Here is an 18611-nt window from a genome sequence, read left to right as displayed (position 1 = left end):
TCCAAATAATGTTTTTATTAAAAAAAAAAAAAATCACCTCTGACATTTCTTGATTTGATGCATTGCTGATAATTTTAAAATCAAGACTGGATGTTTTTCCACCTGCTTCTCTCACTTTATTGTGGTTACCATTTCTATAGGACTTTAATTATTGTGTATATAGTACCCAAAACCACTGCACTGCGAGGCCTGAACGATGCAGTTATACCAACCTAATTTCCCAGTGTAGACCTGGCCTCGCTTTGGAGAGATTTCTGGTTCCGCTGCAGTGTATATCTGATTTTTTTTTGTCCATCTTACAGAGTCGCAATATTCAATGTACTTATCTGGCCCCCACTGCTGAGTATGAAAAAAATTCCTAAGGCAGGTAGATCGATAGACAGTTTTTGAATAATACATTTACATACGTGTTGGTTTGTCAATTCTCAAAAGCACTGTGAAGAATCACAGTATTTCTGCTGCCTCGCAAACAAACGTGTCTGCAAGATTACTCCATGGCTCTTTTTCTAGCGTGCAAAAGGAAGAAAATAAGAAAAGACATTTATGCCCCTCTGAGAGCAAGAGATATTGGGCCATGTTGCAGTCTTATTTATACCATTGGTAAACATGGAGTAACTTTACTGAAGCTGATGATGTTACTCCAGATTTTCACAAGGTTAACAGGAGGTTAGAATCTGGTCTGTTATTCTTAATGGTGAGTTTTTATTGCCTGTGAATTTCCAAATCAGTTTTCTATTTCTGTTTGAGATGATAACACTTCACAACTCTGCTTCCTTCCACACACCGAATATTAAATAAATGAGCCATTGTGTCTCAGCATTTTCACTTTCTAGCCTCAGTGCTAGAATACCCTGAATATGTTCCACTGTAATCTGATTGTTCATTGTAAGTAAGAACACAAAATGGTTAACACAACTGATACAAACTTCATACTAAGGTCAAACAAGGCTAACAGCTATAGAGATGGCTGAACAATTTAGAGCAAGTGACACATACAGTGATTTTTTCCATGAAGAACCACACAATGTTCACAAATACACTCATTCAAAATTACTCAAAGAATTTCAATAATACTTGACCACAGGTGGCTCACAAGCAACCTGGGTTTATTACATTTTTATTCATTGTGGGGATTTTTTTTCTGAAATGCTTCAGTGGCTGAAGAGCCTAACCTTGGAATAATGAGATCCAAGGGCAAGTAGCTCAAATTGAAATTAATAATTTGGCACATCTTTTTAACAGTCATTGTGATTAACTATCAGAACCAACTCAGACTGGTGCCTTCCTGGAGGCTAGGATTTAGTCAAACATAAATTACTGGACTCAATCCAGAGGCAACTGGGTGGAATTTAACGGCCCCTGTTACACAGAAGGTCAGAATAGATGATCTAATGATCCTTTCTGGACTTAAAATTTGATGAATCTATGTGCCATAGAAAATTAATGGGATTTAAGCTTCCAAGTCGTTCGGGCACATTTGACTTATCTCTGTCTCTATTCTAATCTCTCTCTCCTGTGTCACTGACCACATGGCAGAGAAAAGAGAAAAGCATCTTACCCCTGCAGCTACTTCTAGGCAAATGCCAGCAAATCTAGGGTCAGCCAGTCAGCCTGAGGCAACCTATGCCTCTTGGTTGAGCCAATCAGGAGCTGTTCTATAGCAATACTCTAGAATATATTTCCCTGAACCAATCACAACATCCAAGGGGCATGGCTTTTGACCAGTGGTCTGTTTAAAAAAATGCAGCTCTTTAAACAAAGGAATGAAAAGTCAAACCCTGTGTATAACACAAGATTTTGTAGTAATATACCAGCCTTTAGGGTGCTTTTTAAATCTTTCCCGAAAGAAAAACTGCTGTGAAAAAAAGCTTTAAATTTACACACTTTATACAAAGCACACGCACAGGCTAACTTAAATGAAAAACTAGCTGATGTAAAACAGTTAACATTTTATACCGGAGATTAGAAGGCTTTCCCTCAGTGCCTGACTCTTTTTCTTCTTCTTTTTTTAAATCAAAACACAGTTAAATCAAGTAAAGTTTTAACACACTTTTAAAACACCAATCAAAAGAACATATCTGTAGATATCTTTATTTACCAAATTTATATAAATTCAGCAAACATCCTTATTTGTTTTCAGTTTTGTAGCAGAAGTTATGTTATGCCTTTAGCCTTGGTCTTTAAAGATGGAAACAAGACCCTCATGAAAGTTATGGCTAACCTTTATATCAACTTCTCTTATTCCATCTACTTACAGTAATGCGTTTTGATAGTCTTTCCATTTATTGGAAATTAGCACCCAGCTTTAGCTGCAAGGAGGCCTTTTAATTTAAACTTTATAACACCACTTTACAGGATCTCCTTTGTAAAGTGTGAAGATTTTAGGGTGAATGTAATGTTCCCACCATTTATAATAAAAGCTTAAAAAGACAAAAGCCAGGTGGCTTCAGCCATTGCATGAAGGAGTAAAATGCTGCCCCCTCTCACCCTTGTTATTTGAAGCAGTTAACTTCTGCAACAAAATGTTGTTTTTATTAGAAATAAAGTTATGTTTGCATGCTTTTCTATTGCATCTAAACATGACACAAAGCAAGCGACATTTTGCAACAAAGAGACACCCTTGTGTCATGAAGCTTTTCTAACTGTATGAAAGGGTAAGGTAAAGACAGCCCCCACTCACCCCTGTTATCTGAAGAAACATACCCCCTATTCCCTTTTTTAAAAAAATGGTTATATTTTTCAGGGAAAGATTTTTTAATCACAGGATTACAATTAAATAAAGTGATGAAAAGCTATACTATCACAAATTTTAAAAAAATGCAGTTTATTCAATTTCCATAATTAGTTAACTATCATAGAATATCAGTGTTGGAAGGGACCTCAGAAGGTCATCTAGTTCAAGCCCTTACTCAAAGCAGGATCAATCCCCAGACAGATTTCTGCCACACATCTCTCAGTGGTCTCCTCAAGGATTGAATTCACAACCCTGGGTTTAGCAGGCCAATGCTCAAACAACTGCACTATCCCTCCCCCTATCTTTGGGGTACAGCTTAAAGAAAGATTTTAGTATTTTTTTTGTTGAAATGCCTTGGATAGTAAGATACTCCCTCCCCCGTAAAAATAGCTTACAAGAATGTAAATTGTGAAAAAATAAGTTTCCAGGGAAGAGCAATATTATACAAAACTCACACGTAAAGAAGGGTTGCACAATAATAAAATAAAACATAAAAAGACGTTATAGCTTTTGAAATGTTTAATGGAGCTCTTTCAAAAATAGTATTAGCTTGCTTTTCAGAGTTTTGCCTAAACAAATTGACCAGAATACAAAAGACAACCCAACGAAACTGCTCTGCCTTAAATTGTTAAGAAATCCAGAGTACAGTTTAAACAAACAAACAAAAACATAATTGATAGGTTTTACAATTGTGTGTATATATATATATATATATAAAAGACAAAATCCACAGCTCAAACTAAAATCAAGTTGGGTCTTGAGCTAACATTGCAGTTAGGGGTATGTCTGCACTGCAATGACGGGATGTTACTGCAGCTAGTGTAGATACACCCAAGTCAGCTTTAATCTATCTAGCTCAGGTACCGGAGCAATGGAGATGCAGCAGTCTGTGCTTCAGCCTGGGCTGTAGCAGCCCACCCGGAAACTTGTGAACTTACTTGCATGGCTAATCTCAGCTGAAGCATGCACTGCCGCAGCTTTAATGCTCCAGTACTTGGTAGCTAGAATAAAGCTTGTTAAGGCCTGTCTACATCAACTGAAATCACACCGCATGATTGCAGGGTAGACTGATCCAAAGACAATCCTGTAAATTCAACCCTAAATGTACAAACTTAATGAGACAGATGTGAAAAATGATGAGAATGGCTTAAAAATCATGAGATATTAATTTACACATTTACTGGCATTTTCTTTTCTCAGAGCCTCTTTCACCTCTTTGTTTCTCAGGCTGTATATGAAGGGATTGGCCATAGGAGTCAGAATTGCATAGAAGACAGAGAAAACTTTGTTGAGGTCTCTGAGTGTGTTGGTTTTTGATAGCAGATTGTAACCAGGCCCCTTCCTCAGGCCCCCTTGCTGCAGCTCTCTGCTGTCTCAATAAAGGACCCTGAGCCTCCTGGATGCAACACCCGTGGCTTTTTATTCTCGCACAGTTCCCACCACCAGTTATTCTATTTACAGCTGTACAGGTTTTCACTCCTCTTCCCTTTACAGAGAGTCTACCCCAGCCTGGAGATTGTCATGCCTCTGGCTATTCTCTTCCCCCCTTTCTCTGGCTGCCAGCCAGCCTCTATGGCCCTTGAGCCTGCAGGCCCGCAGGTGCAGCCCATTCAGAGGCCAGGCACCAGGCTTCTCCCCAGCCCCAATCCATTTTAATTGATTGGGGCTGGCTGAGCAGGGCTAATTAGCTGCCTTTGCAGGAGCAACCTGCTACACAGATACACAATGATCAGGGTCCCATAGAAAATTGTCACCACAATGAGGTGAGAGGAGCAGGTAGAAAATGCCTTTTGCGTCTGGCTGGTGGAAGCTGAGATTTGTGTAAAATCACATTTTTTTTCTGATTGGGAACAGAATAGGCCTTGCTCCCTTCATTCTGCTCTCAAGAGCTGACACTAGTGGTGTGCAGTGGGAAAACCAGATCGCCAGGAGGAGTCTGGCAAATGAAGTTTTAGGCACTGGATTCCCTGAATTCTCCCAGCCTCCTTTGGGCTGGTAAAACACTCCACAATTTTCCTGGCTGTGAATCAGTTTGGTTTGGACTTCAGAAGCTTCCATGGTTCCCAACAGAAACCAACTCACCATGAGTGAGGTTATGCTAGTCCAAACCCTCACCTCCTAAGCCTTTTTAGGTGGTCATCATTTGATTTCATTTGTGCTCTACCATGCAGATCAGTTTTTAGGCTGCTTTGTGATTATTGCATATTAACTTTTAAATTTCTCTGCCAAGGGATATTGTTGATTCAAACTGCTTAGTGACATTCTGAAAATTAAATGATCTTCTCGGTACTGATTACATAGGCTCTGACTACAGAGATGAGGCAGTGACCTCTGTATTACGGTCTAGAGTGTGAGCGGTTTAGGGACATCAAGTTGCGGATTTGGGTGAGGGCATGTCAAAGAGTTTTCCTCTGCCTAGAGCAACACATCGGGGATTCTGTGGGCCTGATTTTAGTGGAATTCAGGCAACTGGAAGTATCTCACCTCCCCATCATCATTGCAGTCATCAGCCAGAGAGATGGTCATAAAGCCATTTATAGAGGAAATTCCCAGTCTGTTTATATGGCCAAGCACTCACTGAGGATAATTAAAACCTTTTACTGGGGATAATCTGGATAAGAGATAATACTGCAGTACATAAACTGGGATTCTAGCTGAAGCCCAAACCTTGGCTAGAGAACTCAGTTGGATGCCGATTGAAAATTTTCTGATGGAAATGTTGATTTATCCAAATCAAAACTTTGTACTGGGATGTGACATTTAGTTTTACAAATACATCAAAATGATAATATAAATTAAAAAGAAATAAAACACTAAACAATTATAAAAGAAATAGAAATAAAATATAAAAATGTAAAATTATAATAAACACTATAAAATAAAAATAAAACAAAAACACAGAAAATTAAAATATAAAATGGAAAAAATATAAATATATTAAAAAGAAAAAATAAACAAAGATTTTCAAAAATGGAACATTTGAAAAAATTAAAATAAAAAAATAGCATTTGAATGTAAATAAAATAGAAAGAGTAAAAAAAGAAAAAGTCATAACTGAAGTGAAATATGCTGGGAGAGAGTCAAGGTTCAGTTAGTCTCTGATTATATGAGCAAGAACTATCTTGGCAAACATCTGAGAGAGAGAATGCTTGGTGCCACCTTAGAGACCTGACCCACCCTACCCACAGTCTCCAGCTGTGACCATTCCTGATGCTTCAGAGGAAAGAGACCAAAAAAATCCCCCAAAACAAAATCCCTCCCAGAATACATTCCCAGAGGATGTAAACCCTGAATTCTTTGCTTTAGGAACCTAAGACATAAACCAATTGTGAAGCCCAGGGCTGCTAAACTGTGCCCCCCAACTTCTCAGGAAATGCAATCATACAGTTGCACTCATAAATGTATCCATCTCTCTCTTAAAACTAATTAAGTTATGTGTCCTTACAGCTTCTATTGGAAGGTTGTTCCAGAATCTCACCCCTCTGTTGGTGAGAAACCTTCTTCTAATTTCCATCCTGCATTGGTCATGACCAATTATATAAATTTGTTTTTGTCCAACACGGAGAGGAAATTAGGAAGGGGAGCTCCACCATAACTTTTATCCCAGTGGTTACGGTGCTCATCTCAGATATGGGAGACCCCAACTTCAAGTATCTGATGAGGAGAAATGATTGAAATTGCTAGGATTTTTCAATAAAGAGAAATGAGTGTACATGGAAAACATTCTCTAGTCACAGGGACATACTTTTGAATAGAGCCCGATAGAAAATTTGTAGGACATCAGTTCCTAAGTCACTTAAACACCTTTGAAAATCTGACTGAATGAGATGTTAGCTCTTTGTTTTGCACATCTGAAAGTCAAGCTCCACATATATACAAGATTCTATCCTGCCCTCATGAAAGTGAGTGGCTATTTTGACATCAATTTTTAATAGAAATGGGAATGAAGTCAACGTTGTCTCCATAGAGAAACTAAACCTTTCCTCCATAATCTGCCCATGAGACAAATATCTAAGCAAAGAGATGGAACTTGTACCAGAACCTAGCTTTCAACATAGTCAGATTCTGTGCAAAGGAAAATTTCTGAATGGAAACAGATAAATAGCTGGTCTCAAGGATCAGAACTAGAGCCAGTGTTGTTTAACATATTAATAAATGATGTAAGAAAAGGAGTAAACAGTGAAGTGGAAAAATTTACACACTATACAAAATTATTCAAGATAATTAAATCCAAAGCAGACTATGAAGACTTACAAAAGGGATCTCAAAAACCTGAATGACTGAGCAAGAAAATGACAGATGAAATTCAAGGCTGATAAATGAAAGTAAAGCACATCGGAAAACATAATTGCAGCTATACACACAAAATGATGGGGTCTAAATTAGCTGTTACATTCAAGAAAGATCTTGGAGTCACCGTGGATAGATCTCTGGGAAGATCTGCTCAATGTGCAGCCGCAGTCAAGAAAACTAATAGAGTGTTAGGCACCATTAGGTAAGGGATAGATGAGAAGACAGACAATATCATAATGCCACTAGATAAATTCACGGTAAACCTACACCATGAATACTGAGGAAGTTCTGGTCACCATATTTCAAAAATGATATATCTGAATTGGAAAAAGTACAGAGAAGGGCAACAAAAATGATTATGGGTATGGAACAGCTTCTATATGAGGAGAGATTAAAAAGACTGGGGCTGTTTGGCTTGGAAAAGAGGGGAATAAGAGGGGATATGAAATCATGAATGGTGTGGAGAAAGTGAATAAGGTAGTGTTATTTACATCTTCACAGAACACATGAACCAGGAGCCATCCACTGAAATTAATAGGCAGCAGGTTCAATACAAATGAAAGGAAGTATTTCTTCACACAGTACACAGTCAAGCTGTAGAACTTGTTTCCAGGGGACGTTGTGAAGGCCAAAAGTATAACTGGGTTCAAAAAGAAATACATCATTTCATGGAGGATAGGTTCATCAAAGGCATACACTCTCCAAAAAAAGAAATTACAGCTAACATGCACCAAATGAACTCCATTTTCTCAGTGCTGCCTTCAGAAATAGAGAGAGAGAGATGAGTGATTCCAGTAGTAGCTGGGTTCCCAACCACAACCCCTTTGTTGCAACTCATTCAGTGTGAGCATGCAGTGGAGTTGTAGCTGTCTCTGTCCCAGGATATTTGAGAGACAAGAGAATGGTGAGATAATACCTTTTATTGGACCAACTTCAGTTGGTGAGAGAGAAGAACTCTGTCTGGCTCAAAAACTTGTCTTTCTCTCCAACCCAAACTGGTCTAATAAAAGATATTACCTCACCTACCTTGCTTCTGTGTGAGCAGACTGCTGCATCCAGGCAAAAGTCAATGGGATCCTCTTGAGAGACCCATCCCTAGATAAGGAGGGGAGGAAGAATCTAGTCATATGTAAAGGAAAGAATAAAATAAGATTAAAAAGGAATAAAAATATGAATCAACTCACCTGCCTTTTAAATGTGGATCATAAAAATGATGAGATCCTTCTGATTTGTGGTTTTCTCTTTCTGCTGTCTTAGTCTGTTTATCTACCTACTATTGATTTGTGTTTAGTCTCTCTATCTTCATCTGCAATACTCCATATCAGGATATCAACCCTTCTTTACTCCAATCGCTTAAATCAGACAAGGTAGGTAGGGTTGTCCCTGGGAGTGGAGCAAAGAGCCTTTCCTCATCTGACTCCAAACTAAGAACTGATTTTTGAGAGCTGTTTAAATGCTGTCTTGTTCCCCTGGGACAAGATCCCTGCAGATCCGTCTCTGTAACAAGCTACCTGTAACACTGAGCTGGGTCAGTCCTTAAGCAGCAGAGAGTACTGAGGCTTGCATTGCCAAAGGAGCTTAATGGATTTAGGCATCCAATCTCAGTGGCAGGATTGGATTTTAAAAGTGCCCCAGGGGCTAGACACCCAAACAGCAAACCATTTCATCTCCCATAAGCTCTTTTGAAGATGCTAGCCATAATGAGAATGGAGTAAATAGATTGCATGAGGTGGTAGGAAAAAATAGGTGATGTAGAGTTGGGTTGACCTCATATTATTTGCAAATTTGACATCTATTCACCAACTAAATCAGCAGCAGGAGATATACATCAAGATAATGCAGCCATGCTGGCATGTGGAATGGATTTCCATCTTGAATCATCCCTTGTGAGACTTCTTGCTTCCAAAAAAGGGAGGATTTAGATTTCCTGCTTTTCTCAGAATTGCATCTTCCAATCTTATTCATGGACATCCTTATGCTCTATTTCCTTTGACCTCAGCTTTTTAAACCTTCAGTAAAAGTGTACCTTCTTCTGCACATTGGACATGACCCCACCTTTGCAGCCATCTTCTCAACTGATGCAAGACTGCAACTAGCTGGGATCATCAAAGCATGTCCTCGTTTGTGACAAAATCAAATCAGCAGTTATTAAGAATCCTCTGTAATTCTGACACTGAAAACTGTCTAGTGTTGTCTCCTAAGCTATCTAATGGATACATTTCTGCTCCATATAACAGCGTTGCCATCACTACCACATTGAACACTCATCTCTTAGTTGTCACGTAGACATTTTGTCACCCAAACAGAGGCATTTGATGATGCTGAAGCGCCACTGATACAAGACTGATCATTCGTGTGACTTCTTTGGACATAGTCCCTCCTGCTGTCAACCAGCTACCCAGATAGATAAAACTATTCACCCATTCAATGTCATTACCACCTTCATCCACATCACCAGGTCATTCATTTCTGTTTTACAGGAGGCATGGATGACTTTTATTTTATCATTATAGATAAATAGTTTTTCTCAGCGCTTGGTCAGTAGTCTCTACAAGTAAGGCAATATTATCCTTATATTCAAGATCCAATCAAGATGAATTTTTAAATAGTACACCTCTACCTGGGCCACAGTCAGTCTTGTCGTCTGATAGTCTATTATATCATTAAATATCAAGGTTTGGAGAAAATACCTGACACAACCCTGATTCTACAGAAAATCAGTCTGTAATACAACCATTGACCCTCGCACAAGTCAGTGTTCCATAGTACTGTTCCTCTATGTGACATATTAAGCCCTCGTACATCCCACAATGGTGAAGCTGTATCCACAGCACTGGTTGATACAGTGAGTCAAAACCGGCGACAAAGTCTATAAATATGATGGTAACATCCTTTGGTCACTGTCATAATTTTTCAGTAACATTCTATCTATCAAGTGTGACACTTGGGTTTTCTCTTTGGTAGATGTTAACATTGTTTCAGGATCTGTCACTACTATGGTGCTTTTTGTACCATGTAATGGAATATATATTTCACCCAACAGGTCTCTCTGGGAACTAGAACCTACCTCCCTAGGGGAAGAGGGAGGAAGCCTTTCCAAAAGTTGCCTAACCCCTTACACTTAGTGTATCTGCACAATCAGCTAGGGGTGTGATTCCCAGCTTATGCAGACTCACTCATTGTAGCTCTCATTGAGGTAACTCACTCTAAATAGTAATGTAGCTGCTGTAATACAGGCAGTGGCATGTGCTGGCATGGGCTAGGCATGTCAATTACATGCGCATGAGGTTCAGGCAGGTTTCTACTCACTGAAACTAGTCTGTGCCTCTGCTCACTGCTGTCCATGATACTACTGCTACACTGTTATTTTTGGAATTCTAGCTCTATGGACTGGGAATCACACCTTTAGCTTATAGTTTAGACGCAGCCTTAATGGACGTTGAGAGTCAATATGTTAAAAGCTGTAGCATAGCGCCCTGGGGGAGACCTGGAAACAGTTTGAACAGGGTGGGGAAACAACACTGAGAGTTATATGGACACACAGGAGAATCTGAGCAGGCCAAGAGAAAGCAGATCAGACAGGTTGCATTCCTGTAATTTAAGAGCAAAGTCAAATTCATTTAGCTTATAGTGTAGCATGAGATTAGATGAGATTAAGTATGTGTGCAGGGCTCTGGCAGGAGCCGTCCTTCAACCCCTATCCAGGGGTTTTCTCGTGGTGTCAAGTTCGTCATATCTCAGATGACACCAAGAGCATAGCCTCACTCTCTCAGTCATTGACTTCTCAAGTTTGGCTCTTTGAAAAGACCTTGTTTAGGTAATCAGCCAGAAAAATGGGAATCTGCTCAAAGTGTAGCTTCAGAAGAACGGATTTTAGGTGGGTTATTTGCATAATCTTCAACCCCAACAATTTCCTTGAAAATCCACTTCACACGTGTTATCCCAAAAAGTCCTTTGAAGTCCCCGATATATCCTAGCAATTGCGTTATTCATGTCTTGCTCCTAAAGAAGCACCATGCAATCCTACAGAAGTACATAAACATTTGCATTTTTAATACAATGAACTCCAAGGATATGAAACTTAATTCAATAACATTTGTTCAGGATGTTACTGGATCTTGTCATATCTACAATATAGCATTTTGCACTCTTGCACTCTATATTGAACTATTGCAAATATTGTCTGAACCTCTTGCTGCACTTATGTAATTCAAATCTTCTTCAAACCTTTCTCCCATCTATATGGGGTTAGTTCTTCACACCCTTCTTATCCATTTTAGTCTCCCTTGAATGCTATTGTTTGGAAACTCTGCAGGTAATCATGTCGGCATAGACAGGTGCAGCGGCACAGCAGCCAGCAAACAGAGCTGTAAACAAGGGAGTTTCAGTGGGAGTTCTGTTACAGGAGCAGATTTTTGTATTTTGTGTATTGTATTTTGCAGTTTGTATGTGTGGAGGCTGCTACGGGTAGGGTGCTGGGAGAGAAGCTGAGCCCTGTTTAGGGGGCGGGGCTTCCCTGCTTAGGGGTCCTATAAAGGTAGCCAGCCAATCAGGCAGTGGCAGAAACAGCTGCAGTGGCACAGTAGCCAGCAAACAGATCTGTAAACAGAAGTGTTTCAGTGGGAGTTTACAGGGGCAGGTTGCCGGGGAGACTTAGAGACCTAAGCAGAGGAACTGACAGGCTAGTGAAGGGAGTGGGTGGTGGTCTGCCAGTGTTCTGGTGCCTGTTGGGGGGTTTGTTTTGGTTTGTTTCTTGGACTAACAAGTTTCAGGTGGGATACAGAGGCAGCAGTGAAAGACACAATGAGGATGACTGTATGTGGAAGCTGCAGCATGTACATGATCCTGGAGGGGGTACCTGAAAAGAATTTTGTATGCATGATGTGCTGCCTGATAGAGCTGATGGAAGAAAAGATCCGAAGATTGGAGTTACAGGTGGAAACTCTGGTCGAGTTTAGAAGGGGGTTCGAGCAGAGGATGGAGCAAAGACATGAGGAGGCTGAAGGGATAAGCTCAGACTTGCAGATGGAAGCAGGACCAAAGAATTCTGAGGGGAGACTGCTGGGTGAGGAAAGTGGACAGTGAAACCATGTGACTAAGAGAATCATGCAGAAGAAAAGATAGGCCAGTGAAGGAGAAATAGAGCTCAGGAACAGGTTTGCGGAGTTGGAAAATGAAGAAAGGGCACAGCAGGTGGTCACTGAAGGTGAGAGGGCAAGGAAAAGAGAAGAGCAGCTGGTCATACAGGAAGAGGTGAAGTGTCAATGGAGACAACACCAAATATGAGCCCCAGGAGGATACGGGAAGGGTTGTGGAGGATTGCAAGGGTGAATGGGATTCGAGAGGACTTGCAGCCAGTGGGATCAGGGGATAGACCAGAGAATCACACTGTCACCAGAAAAAGGCAGGGCTATGTGACTGGGGACTCCTTACTGAGAAGAATAGACAGGCCTGTAACTAGAGCTGATCCGGAGAACAGAAAGGTGTGCTAAGATATGGGATGTGTTCCTGAGGTTGAAAAGGATTCTAAGGGAGCGGGAATGAATCCATTGATTGCCCTTCATGTGGAAACGAATGATATGGCTAGATTCTTGCTGGAACGTATCAAGGGAGACTATGCCAGACTGGGGAAGACACTGAAGGAAATCGAGGCTCAGGTGATCTTCAGTGGGATTCTGCCTGTTCCTAGAGAAGGGCAACAAAGGTTTGACAAGATTATGGCAATCAACAGATGGCTCAGGCAGTGGTGCTATAAGGAGGGCTTTGGGATATATGGCCACTGGGAAGCATTCATTGACAGAGGACTGTTCTCTCAGGATGGACTTCACCAGAGTAAGGAGAGAAATAGACTTCTAGAATAGAGGCTCGCCCAACTGATTAAGAGAGCTTTAAACTAGGAATCTGGGGGAGATGGTTGGAAAATGTCCAGGTAATATCCATACCAGAATGTAACACTGAGAGAGAAGAAAACAAAATAAGAGAGGATACAGCCATGGGCAGAAGAATGGACATAAGGAGGAAGGGTAGTGTAGATACCAGTCTAATAGGTGATACTGGTGGTAGAAAGTCTGTGCCTAACCGGGCAAAGAATGTCAGTGAAACCAAACAGCAAAAATTAAGATGTCTATACACTAATGCGAGGAGCCTCGGTAACAAAATGGAGGAACTAGAGCTATTGGTCCAGGAAGTGAAACCGGATATTACAGGGCTAACAGAAACATGGTGGAATAGTAGTCATGACTGGAGTACAGGTATTGAAGGCTATGTGCTGTTTAGGAAAGATAGAAATATAGGCAAAGGTGGTGGAGTAGCATTATATATCTATGATGAGGTTAACTGTAAAGAAATAAGAAAAGATGGAATGGATAAGACAGAGTCTGTCTGGGCAAAAATCACACTGGGAAAGAAAGCTACTAGAGCCTCCCCTGAGATAGTGCTTGGGGTGTGCTACAGACCGCTGAGATCTGATTTGGATATGGACAGAGACCTCTTCAATGTTTTTAATGAAGTAAACACTAATGGGAATTGTGTGATCATCGGATTAATTCCCAGATATAGACTGGAGGACAAGTGCTAGCAAAACTAATACGCTCAGATTTTCTGGATGTGATAGCAGATGGATTTCTTCACCAAAATAGTTGAAGAACGAACAGAGGGATGTCATTTAGATTTGGTTTTAGTGAGTAGTGAAGACCTCATAGAAAAAATGGTTGTAAGGACAACCTTGGTTTGAGTGATCATGAGCTAATTCAGTTCAAACTAATGGAAGGTTAAACAAAAATAGATCTGGAACTAGGGTTTTTACTTTAAAAAGGGCTAACTTTAATGAATTAAGGAAATTAGTAGGGAGTGGAATTGATGAAGAACTTGTGATCTAAAGGCAGGGAGGCTGGAATTACTTCAGTGAAAGTTGCAGAAACTATCAGAAGCCTGCATCCGAGAAAGAAGAAAAATCATAGGCAGGAGTTGTAGACCAAGCTGGATGAGCAAGCATCTCAGAAAGTGATTAAGAAAAACGCAGAAGCCTACAAGGAGAGGAAGATGGGCGGATTAGCAAGAGGAAAGCTACATTATGAGGTCAGAACATGTAGGATAAAGTGAGAAGCTAAAAGGCATGTAGGTTGGACCTTGCAAGGGATTAAAAATCAATAGTAAAGGTTCTATAGCCATATAAATAAGAAGAAAACAAAGAAAGAAGAAGTGGACCCTAACACACTGAGGATGGAATGGAGGTTAAGATAATCTAGGCATGTCCCAAATTTAAACAAATACTTTGCCTCAATTTTTAATGAGGCTAATGAGGAGCTTAGGGTAATGAAGGTGACAAATGGAATGAGGCTATGGAGGTAGATATTACCACAACATGGTAGAAAGCCAAACTCGAACAGCTTAATGGGACTAAATCAGAGGACCCAGATAATATTCATCCAAGAATATTAAAAACTGGCACATGAAATTGGAAGCCATTATCAAGAATTTTTAAGAATCAGTAAACTCAGGGTTGTACCACGACTGGAGAATTGCTAACATAGTTCTATTTTTAAGAAAGGAAAAAAACGTGATCTGAGTAACTAAAGCCTGGTTAGTTGACATCTGTAATTATATAAGTCTTTGAAAAAAAATTGAAGGAGAAAGTAGTAAGACATTGAGGTTAATTGGTAATTGGAACAAAATACAACATGGTTTTACAAAAGGTAGGTTGTGCCAAACCAACTTGATCTCCTTCTTTAAGAAGATAACAGATTTTTTAGACAAGGAATGCAGTGGTTCTAATTTACTCGATTTCAGTAAGGCATTTGGACAGGATTCCACACAGGGATTATATTAAATTGGAAAGATGGGATCAGTATGCAAAATGAAAGGTGGATAAGGAAACTGGTTAAAAGGGAGACTACAACGGGTCGTATGAAAGGTGAACTGTTAGGCTGGAAAGAGTTACTAGTGGAGTTCCTCAGGGATCAGTTTTAGGACCAATCTTACTTAACCTTTTTATTACTGAATTTGCATAAAAAGCCGAATGTACTGATAAAATTTGCAGATGACACAAAGCTGGGAGGTATGCTAACACAGAGAAGGAGTGGGATATCATACAGGAAGATCTGAATGATCTTGTAACTGAAGTAAAAATAATAGATGAAATTTAATAGTGAAAAGGTGCAAGTCATGCATTTAGGATTATAACAAGAATTTTAGTTATAAATTGGGGACACATAGTTGGAAGTAACGAGGAGGAGAGACCTCAGAGTATTGGTTGCATCACAGGATGACTATGAGCCACCAATTAGATAATGGCTGTGAAAAAAGCTAATGCATTTTAGAATGCATCAGGCAAGAATTTCCAGCAAAGATAGGAGGGTGTAGTATCGTTGTACAGGCGCTGGTGAGACCTCAGCTGGAATATATGTGCAGTTCTGTGTCTCCAATGTTTAAGAAGGATGAATTCAATAGAACAGGTTCAGAGAGGGCCGGCTACTTAGGATGATTCAAGGAATGGAACACCTGTCTTATGAAAGGAGACTCAAAGAGCTTGGCTTATTTAGCCTGGCCAAAAGAAGGTTGAGGGGTGATATGATTGGTCTTTATAAATATATCAGAGGGATTAATATCAGGGAGGGAGAGGCATTATTTAAGCTTAGCACCAATGTGGACACAAGAACATATGGATATAAATTGGACACTAGAAAGTTTAAACTTTAACTTAGACAAAGGTTTCTAACCATTAGAGGAGTGAAGTTCTGGAACAGCCTTCCAAGGGAAGTAGTGGGGGCAAAAGACAAAACTGGCTTTAAGACTAAGCTTGATAAGTTTATGGAGGGGATGGTATGATGGGATAGCCTAATTTTGGCAATGAATTTAGCAAATGATCATTGGTTATCAGCAGGTAAGTATGCCCTATGGTCTGTGATGGGATGTTAGATGGGTTGGGATCTGAGTTACTACAGAGAATTCTTTCCTGGGCGCTGGCTGGTGAGTCTTGCCCACATGCTCAGGGTTTAACTGATCGCCATATTTTGGATCAGGAAGGAATTTTCCTCCAGGGCAGATTGGCAGAGACCCTGGAGATTTTTCGCCTTCCTCTGCAGCATGGGGCATGGATCACTTGCTCGAGGATTCTCTGCACCTTGAAGTCTTCAAACCACAATTTGAGGACTTCAATAACTCAGACATAGGTTAGGGGTTTATCATAATGGTCCCTTCTGACCTTAATGTCTATGAGTCTATGTCCTTAATATGACATCCATCCAGCTAGTTCTGCTATCTAAATTATTGTTCACCTTTTATGGCTTGTAGGATCTATGCTATATCCCAACTTTTAAACGGTTCCTTGGAGAAACCCCTTCAGTGTGCCAGACCCCGACAGGGTCCCACTTTTCTTTAAATCCTTCTGGCCTTTCACGTCCTGAGCTCTGCACAGTGAGTCTTTGTGTTGGCATGGAGAAGCACGGCCTGCAGTCCATCCTGGTCCAGCCAGGGCGCCACCCAGCCAAGCTGTCGTGGACTCCATTGTTGTCTCTCTCCCTCTGTTAGTCCTAGGTGAGGGCTGCTGAGCTGCCCTTAACCCATCCATCTGACACCTCCTGGCCCATCCTTCTCCTCCTCCTGTAGGCCCATGCTGATTTCACATATTCCGCCTGCTGAAGTTGTCAATGAGCAGGTGTCAGTTGTTCAATTCCTGAGGCTCCCATTGTCTTTCTGGATCTTCCATTGAAATGAGTCAGTTCCAGATGGTCCTTAGTGACCCATTCCTGCCCCCAAACAGTGACGTCACACACACACACACACACACACACACACACACACACACACACACACCATGTCTTCCTCAGCCCCTAGGCAATTTTAACCCTTTGCATCTACTGGGTAGCAATCCCTAGTCACATAACTGTCTTGCATGTCATTCATTTCATTATTTCAGAAAATTCCCACTTCATCACAAAAACTCTGACTGGACCCTTGGAATATACCCAAATCACTCTACACCACCGGTCCAGTGTAGCCTGTTCTGTAGGTTATGTATTAATTATATTCATCCTAGTTCTCGCTTTGAGGGTTGATAAGTTCTTGCCCTATAATCAGTATCATTAAATTTACTATATGGTTGGGAACCCCGATGTGCATAGTGGCAACAGTCACACTATAGGAACTCTTCTATATTTACAAATAGTTCATTATTATATTTAGCAAAGTCACAAACAGTCTAATTTAGTAAGGCAGATAGAGAGACTACAGAATGTACATCTGCACATCCATATTCTCACACCATCCATTGCAAACAACCTGAAATATTAGCCATTATCATCACTCTCATCAGCAGTGGCCATCATTCTGGCTCCTCCCAACAGATAGATCTCTCCCTCCTACCATCCACAGACTGGAGTGCAACTTCTATATTATGTTATGCCAGAGGTTCTGAAACTGAGGGTCATGACCCCCTCCCCAACTTCCAGGCTATCATGTGGTTATTACATATGTCACAAGTTGAGAGCCTTCAGCCTCAAATGCCACTCACCTCCAGGATTTATAATAATGTTAAATATTTTTTTTAAAATTTGTGTTTTAATTTATAACGGGGCAGAGGTCACACTCAGAGCTTGCTGTGTGAAAGGGATCATCAATACAAAAGTTTGAGAACCTCAGTGTTACACTGACACCACTATATCTAATGCATATTCATTAGGGTCCCCCTTCCCTTTATTTGTATTTCCTCATCCTACTTATATTGAGGTGTTGTTCTTCTATAGGTTAGTATATTAATACATGTAACAACCATGTCAGCTCATGACCAAACCCATCACCCCTTGCTTAAGCAGATTTGCAGTTATTACTTCCATGTTCCTTGTGGCAACACTTGCTGGCCCATTCTAACTCCTGCCATTGAGCAAGCTCTTCTTAGTTCCCAAAATCTAAAGGTAACGGTTGCTCTGTGCCAAGGGTTACAGCCTACTTGACCATACTTCTGCTAACTAATGCTTCAGCTAATATCTTACAGGATACAGGCTGTCATAAACAGATAGCTAAGGGTTAATGTTTCCTTTACCTGTAAAGGGTTAACAAAGGGAACCAAACACCTGACCAGAGGACAAATCAGGAAACCAGATTTTTCAAAGCTCAGGGGAAGGAATGTTTATGTCTGTGTCTTTTGTCTGTGCTCTCTCGGCTATGAGAGGGTTTTCTATCTTCAGGCTTCTCTAATCTTCTGTTTCCAAGTGTAAGTACAGGTATAAGACAATAGGCTTTTATTGTTTTTTTGTATTTATATGTGTGTAGTTTGCTGGAATGTTAAATTATATTTCTTTTTGAATAAGGCTTTTTATTCATATATTTTCTTATAAGCAGTAGCCCTGTGTATTGTCACCTGGATACAGACAATATTTTTATGTCTTTTTTTTTCTTTTTATATAAAGTTTTCTTTTTAAAACCTGTTTGAGTTTTTCTCTGGTTAAGGCTAAGGAACAAAGGGAGGGGGAAATCAAAAAGCGGCCAATCAAGGACCAATAGGCAAACCTGACTCTTGGGGTAGCCCAGCGGGTTTATAGTCAGTTCCTGCCAGGATCAATACCGAGTAAAGGTCAAGTCGACATTT

The sequence above is a fragment of the Chelonoidis abingdonii genome, chromosome 25 (genome assembly GCF_003597395.2).
Source record: "Chelonoidis abingdonii isolate Lonesome George chromosome 25, CheloAbing_2.0, whole genome shotgun sequence".
In the NCBI taxonomy this organism is placed as follows: domain Eukaryota; kingdom Metazoa; phylum Chordata; order Testudines; family Testudinidae; genus Chelonoidis; species Chelonoidis abingdonii.
This window is presented reverse-complemented; position numbering follows the sequence as displayed.